Source organism: Mandrillus leucophaeus, unplaced genomic scaffold, assembly GCF_000951045.1.
Source record: "Mandrillus leucophaeus isolate KB7577 unplaced genomic scaffold, Mleu.le_1.0 Scaffold136, whole genome shotgun sequence".
Classification (NCBI taxonomy): domain Eukaryota; kingdom Metazoa; phylum Chordata; class Mammalia; order Primates; family Cercopithecidae; genus Mandrillus; species Mandrillus leucophaeus.
This window is the reverse complement of record NW_012101321.1, coordinates 3,831,296-3,839,300: the sequence shown is the minus strand read 5'-3', so window position 1 is coordinate 3,839,300 and position 8,005 is coordinate 3,831,296.

Sequence of the window (8,005 nt, the reverse complement as noted above, 5' to 3'; positions counted from 1 at the left end):
CAGGTGTTGTGTGTCTCAGTTCCCCTGGCTAGGAAAAGGGATTCCCTTCCCCCTTGTGCTTCCCAGGTGAGGCGATGCCTTGCCCTGCTTCAGCTCTCGCTGGACGGGCTGCAGCAGCTGACCAGCACCAATTGTCCCGCACTCCCTAGTGAGATGAACCCAGCACCTCAGTTGAAAATGCAGAAATCACCTGTCTTCTGTGTCGCTCGCGCTGGCAGTTGGAGACTGGAGCTGTTCCTATTCAGCCATCTTCTGTAGTTAATTATTTAAATGTATCTTTTACCCAGTCTAAACCAATACATGAGAGGGAAGATGTTTTATTTACCTTTGAATCCTCCTCATGTCTAATGTAGGGTATTGAATACAGACAATAAATATTTGTGGAGTGACTGAATAATGCTTTTATCTCACCTTGGATTTTTGCCTCCTAATGGTAAATTTATATTTTATTTATTAAATAACAAATGTAAATGTTAAAGAACTGCCATACTACATTACAGCCATATGTTATAGCAATCTTTGAATGAACCCAGAGAGAGCAAATAAAGTAATTTCAATATATAAAGATAAAAATATATTTATCATTTATATATCATATTAAGGAATATGACAACATAGCTGCTATAGTAATCATTCATGTACACATTAAACAATTTATGCACAAATACCTACTATGGGCTGAGAATTACAGTGGGGAATAAGGATAATTAAGTAGAATGTTTCTCAAAAGCTTATAGAACTATCAGAGATTTCTCAAATAAATATATATTTCACATGTATTTTAAAATGTAAAATTATTTTTAAATAGTTTTGAAATATGACATGATAAAATGGGCTCATTTCTCCTTTTCATTGAAAGGTTATATTTTACTTTGATATAAACGTATTCTTTTTATTATAGTTTAACAGCAAAATCAAAACAAATAAGATAAATGTATATCTACCAACAAAGAACAATATAAAAATAGATAAAGCTTAATTTTAAATTGAGGAATATGGTATAACATGTAAGTTCAGAATAATATTTTTAAGTCTTAATCTTTTATTATATTAAAAAATAAATGTGCATCAAAATGTGTAGAATATGCAGAAAAATTAGAAAATTCTGTTATATTAAAACAGTAAATAAAGTCCACTGGATTCACAAAATGTAGACATTAAAGTTTGTATATTCTTAACTCATTTTATGTAACTATATGAGTATATTATACATGACATACTAGTTTGTAATCTTTTTTCATTAAAATTTATTTTTCATATTTCCTATAAATATTCAATAACATAATTGTAATGGTCACATGGAATTCCATCTTCTTTATGAATCATAATTTATTTCACTATTCCCCTATTGCTGGACATTTGCATTGTTTCAACATTTCTTTTCACTACAGTGCTGTAATTACCATCCTTGTAAATAAATCCATATGCATTATTTTCTTATGATTATTATACACACCTCACTAAATTCTAAAATAATATACTGATTATAATTTAATAGCTTCTTGATGACTCAATATCATCTCCATCAAAACAAAGCATATTTCTTTCAGTTTAATGTGGAAATGTTTGCTCTAGAGTTAGAATGAAATCCTGATTGTACCATTCAGTAGCTGCATGACTTCAAGCAAGTTACTCAGCCTCTTAGGAAATAATATCTCCCTCTGTAAAATGAGCTTGATAATAGCTTCTATCATATAGATTATGAAGATAACATGAGAAATATACATAAAATGTATAGCTCTGAGTCTTTTAAGTGCATAAAGTGAATAAGCATTAACTTTACATTAATTATATAATTTTGTCATCATAGCAATTATGTCCATCAGGGATTTCCAGAGGAAAGATCCAATAGGCTATATAAAGATATACATAAAGAAACTGACTATGAAGGACTAACTCATGCCATTGCAAAGACCAAGAAGTCCCACAGTCTGCCATCTGTACCCTAGTGTCCCAGAGAAGCTGATGGTCCAAACCCTAAGGTCTGAAAACTAGGTGAGCCAATGGTATAAGTCCCAGGCTGAGTCTATAGGACTAGGATCTTGGGGGTTGATGGTGTAAGGTCTGGTTCAAGTCCAAAAGTCCAGGAATCCAGAGCACTGATGTCCAAGACAGGAGAAGATGAATGTCCTAGCTCAAGTAGATACAGGAAATTTGCCCCTCCTCCACCTTTTTTTTCTATTTAAATCCTCAGCAGATTAGATGATGACCACCTGTATCAAAGAGGGAAATCTTTACCTAGCCTACTGATTTAAATGCTAACCTCATCCAGAAACACCTTCACGCAGAAATAACATTACCAGCCATCTGGGCATCCATAAGCCCAGTCAAGTTGACACACAAAATTAACCTTCACAACAATTACAGCAGATACAAGGAACTGTGGAGCTGTCCAACCCTGTTTACCCCTTGCTCAAAAAACTCTAGTCGTAATTTATTTCAGTTTCAAAATATTATACAGATTTATTTTATAACTATTAAATAGTACTTCAAGATTTCTCTATGTGTATATTTTATACTGCCAGATGTACTCATTCTCTTTTCCTAGGCATTATACTTAATTGCTTCCATTATATCAACTAACATGCAATCTCTATTGTTTTACTTTATGCCTTGTTTCTTGACAGTTACATTTCCCCACACTCCTAAGAATATTCTAAGAGTTCTACAGCCATGGTAACAAGTTAAAACTAGAACTTGTTTTGAACCTATTTAACTAATCCATTATATTTCTATAATCATGGTGATAAGAAACTCTCAGAATTGGTTTTAAATATCAACCAGTGACAGCTAAACTTAGTAAACACACTTCTGAAAGCCAATCAGTCAGTGAGAGTTCCTGCTTTTCAAAGTTGACCACTGAACAAAAGTCTTATTCTAGTAACACATTTCTGAACGCCAATCAGCAACTCAGTCTTTCCTGTGTAACCACACTCAGCAAACAGTGTCATTTTACTTCCACTGCTAAAAGCCACTAATCACTGACCTATATGCTTTCTATATTAGTTATCTACCGTTGTGTAACAAATTGCCCCATGCCGGGCGCTGTGGCTCACGCCTGTAATCCCAGCACTTTGGGAGGCTGAGGCGGGCGGATCACAAGGTCAGGAGATCGAGACCATCCTGGCTAACACGGTGAAACCCTGTCTCTACTAAAAATACAAAAAATTAGCCGGGCGTGGTGGCAGACGCCTGTAGTCCCAGCTGCTGGGGAGGCTGAGGCAGGAGAATGGCGTGAACCTGGGAGCGGAACTTGCAGTGAGCGGAGATCACGCACTGCACTCCAGCCTGGGCGGCACAGCCAGACTCGGTCTCAAAAAAAAAAAAAAAAGAAAACCAAATTGCCCCAAAACTAGAAGCATAAGACAACAAAAATTTATCTCACACCATTTCTGAGAGTTAAGAATCTGGGTAGCTTTACTAGGTGGTTCAGGCTCAGGGTCTCTCATGAGGCTGCCTTCAACCTCTCACTAGAGCTGCAGTCATCTGAAGGATTGACTGGAGGCTCCATTTCCACATTGTATTACTCACATAGAACTCAGTGCCTAATTTGTGTAGGCAGAAGGTCTCAGTTCATCACTGCATACACCTCTCTAAGAGCTGCTGCAGTATCCTCGTGACATGGCACCTAGCTTTCCTCAGAGCAACTTACCCAAGGGAGAGCAAGGAAGAAGCCAGACTCTCTTTTATGATCTGGACTCAGAAGTGAAGTACCTGCTATATTCTATTGGTAACACCTGATACACTATGAGAGGAAAATACACACAAGCATGAACCAAGAACCACATCTGTGGAGCCATCTTAGAGACTGGCTACCACTCTTCCTGAAAACCCTATATAAGATCAACGGCCTGCTTTGCTCAGAGATCATGCTTAACCAGTATAATGCCCCATTATTTAAATATATAGTAAATTCAGATTTATGGGTTTTATTTCAGATATTGAGTGTTAGTGTCATCCTTTTTTTAATTTCTAGATGTTCTTCCTTGATTTTTTGAAGTTTCTCATTTGGAAGTATTCCATTTGACCCAGGAACCAACAACAGTGCTCACTGCGCCTACTTCAACCAAAACTCTGATAGTGCTTTGTATCTGCTAGAATGTGAACACTTCTATGGCAGGTATTAAGCCTAAGTTATTTCTCAATCTTTATTGCCAAGTATATAGTAGACACTCAGTTAATATTTGTTAAATAAATAGATGCAGAAATCATAACGAAATATTAATCTTCCAAATTTTACCTCACAAAGTTAAGCAATATTGAGTGGTGGATTGTTGTAAATGTACAACTCATATTTTCTTTATCTAATAGACCTGGTGCCATCTTAATATTTTCTTACTCAAATGTTTCCAACATGCTTGGTGAAGCTGGGTTCGGGAGGTAGGAGACACATCTCTGATTTTATCATTGAAGTTTAAGGAAAAATGGAATTCACATAGAACACAACCATTTCATTAAATGAGAAAGACCTAATTCATCACCCTAATACATTTTTTTATAACTTGAACATAGTCAAAAACTTTAGCCAGATACAATATGGCAATCATTTTTATCTTACTGTTGGATGATTCATGTAAGTGTAGCAAGTGTTGAAAGTTTGAACCAACTCAACCATGTAAACATAAAACATTTCTTCAATCAACAATTATAATTACCATGAACACATTCATATCCATTTGCCACTACCAAAGAAAACCAAAAAGGACATTAGAGAACGTGACATTGGAGGCTGATGGCAGTGTATAGTAGATAAAATATGGGATGAATGGGGATATACCCAAACAACTTTTCAAGTCCTATTTGGTATAAAATATATTTTTCAGTGACTATATTATTCATCTCAAGCAAGCAGATACTCTATAGGCAAAGCATGACATTGACCTAAACATAGTGCATTTAAACTTACCCAAATTAGAATAGGCCATTTCCTATACTTGAGCAGATATAAATGATATAAAATATATAGAGCTCCTTTCAAATGAGAATGTAAGTTTTTTACAGTAATTAATCCTACAGAACACCTCAAAGAATAGGCTCAAAATTAAGCTTAGTTTTTGACAAGAGTAATAAATGTCTATATTCTAAATAAGCAAAGGAAAACCAGGACAAGTCAGGATAGCAAATTTAAGAAGGCAAAATAAATTATATACACATCAAATAGTTACAAGAAAATATGACAAAAAGTTAGATTAAAAAATACGGGCAGAAATCCAAGTAAATGCTGGGATGTGTATTTTTAAAAGTCTTTAAAAAGTGCAAAAATATAAGCAGAACTAGTAGTAGCTAAGATTACATTCACAATAAGTCAAACATGTATTGGATTATCATGTTGTATTCTGAGCTTCATCCCTTGAAATAAATGAGAAAATTGGAAAAATGTTCAGAGAGAAGTGCCAAAAGGGATCAAGGATTAGAAGGAGGGATTCTGAAGAATACATTAAATAGCCCATTTTAGAAAATAGAGAGTCATAATAATCTATGCATAACCTTTATTTTGTTGTTAGTGAATAAGTTTCAACTGCAATAAAGGATATATAAGAAAGTCTTATGTTACAAAGTAGAAAATTCTTAAAGAAGATCACAAAAAATCAGCCCTGACTGTCAAGGATGATTGTCTAATTGCTGGAATCTTTAAAGCTAAGATAGATTCTAATTTAGTAAATGTATATCAAGTCTTGACTAAAGGCAGTGAAGCAAACTAAATTACATAAAAAAATACCTTGTACTTTTTTAATGGGAAAAAGAACAGTAATTAGGCCAAGAAATCAGGTTCCAGTATTAATTACGTAATTTAAATAACCATGTATTCTAAGGGTAAGTAAAGTGTATTATATGAAGTGCTGGAAATGATATGAAAAAGAAGTAGCAGAACTATAGGTCATTGATATTACTCAGCATCTGAACTAATGAGAAACTTGACAGTAATACAATAATACGATTTCAGTTAAAATGGACCATTGGTTTAGGAAAGTGATTTGATCATTCATTTGTATTCCCTAAATGATTTTCTTGAAAGATAATAGCTAATCCACCCCTTCAAGGTATCTCCATTAGAATTCCAAGAATTATAGGCCTAAAATGCTCCTTAATATAATCTATAGCTTCAAGGTTAAAAATTTATCAAAGTCACAAAAGCTTAACAAAGGAGAGAAACAAGTTGAGCATATTTGTGATAGTCCAGAGGGTTGCAGAGCTTGAGGACAGACAGTGCTTAAAAAAAAAGACAACCGAAGATATGTTAAAAGACTAACTTTCCAAAATAGCCTTTCTAAAACTAAGTGTGACAAGCCATATATTCCTGGAAAAAAAATTAAAGACTTGTTTTTTACTTGGTCTAAGATTATAAAATTATAATCTAGAGGAAATTCTTTGTGCCTATTAAGCAAGTTGAAATTATGACTTATGCAGCATTCCAGTTACGATCAAGCCACTATTCTAGGAAATATGGGATATAAAAATATGGTTGTACCAGGTATTTTTAGAGAATGTATGGTCCTCATACTAGGTACTTTGTTAGCAACTCATGCCATTTATGGAGCATTCGTAACTCTATTTAATCATTGGTTCTTGCTGTTGATAGATCTCTGAATTTACAGAGTAAAATCAATAAACAGGAGTACCTACATTGTAGAGTATTAATGTTGGAACACATAATAAATTCCCAAAGCTATCTTCCCTAAAATGTTTATAGTTAAGGAGTTACTCAGTTTTAGGAAGCACTTCTGTAATAGACTAATCTTTTCAAGGCAAATGTTGCAAAGCTCTTGTCAGTCAATTCAATAACAATGTAATTCAAAAAGATTCAAGGCTCTGGTCACTTACCCATAGAAAAAGAAAAAAATCAGCAAAAAGCTTGGAAGACAGAGTTTGAAAATAACAACACAATGCCACTTGCATATTTCCTTTCAATTTGTTTTATTTTAACAAAGTGTTTGCAAATAGACTGTAAACAGCAAACACAAATAGGTATAGGTCACCTTCTGATAATTTCAGGTGGAAAATTGCAGAGAAAATAAATAGCAGTCAGGTTCTTAATTCATTTTATTAAACCCAAAACTTTCAACTTAAGTTACTCTTTTTCATAATTTTCTTTCCTTTTCTTTCTCTCTTCTTCCTCTAGGCTATTACAGAACTGAGCCCTTAAATATGCCTTTGTATGCATCAGTCCAATGATATTGCACTGAATTTGTGACTCTCTTTAAATAAGTTTTAAAATGCAAGTTTTAAGGCTTCAAGAGAAAACATCTTTTAAAAATACTACCAAAATAAAAACTTCCCTACCTTGGTTCTTTAATATTTATGTTTTTAACTTGCTTTTTATAGATTTATTGAGGCATAAAATATATACAATAAACTGCATAAAGTGTAATATTCAATAACTTTTTACTTTGTACATCCATGAAATGATAACCACAATCAAGATGATAAACATTTCCATCACTCTCAAATTTTTTAACCCATCACCTCTCACTTCTACTTCCAATCTTCATTCTCAGGTAGCCACAGATTTGTTTCTACTCAGTTTGCATTTTCTAGTATTTTACATAAATGGAATCATATAGTATGTGCTCTTTATTGTCTGCCCTCTTTCACTCGCATACTTATTTTGAGATTCAGCCATGTTGTTAGTGTATCAAAGGTATCCAGGTTTCTTCTTTTATATTGCTGAGTATTCTACATAGATATATCACAATATGCTTATCCATCCATCTGTAGGTAGTTATTTGAGTTGTTTCTGTTAGTTTGAGTGTTTTATAAAAATGTTTTATGAATATTCATATACAAGTTTTTGAATAGACATATATTTTCTCTTCTTTGGGATAAATATGTAGAAGTGTAATGCCTGGTTGTATGGCAGGTGTATGTTTAACTTTTTTAAAAAATTGACCAGGTGCAGTAGCTCATGCTTGTAATCCCAGCACTTCAGGAGGCAGAAGTGGGCAGATCACTTGAGGTCAGGAGTTCAAGACCAGCCTTGCCAACATGGTAAAACCCCGTCTCTACT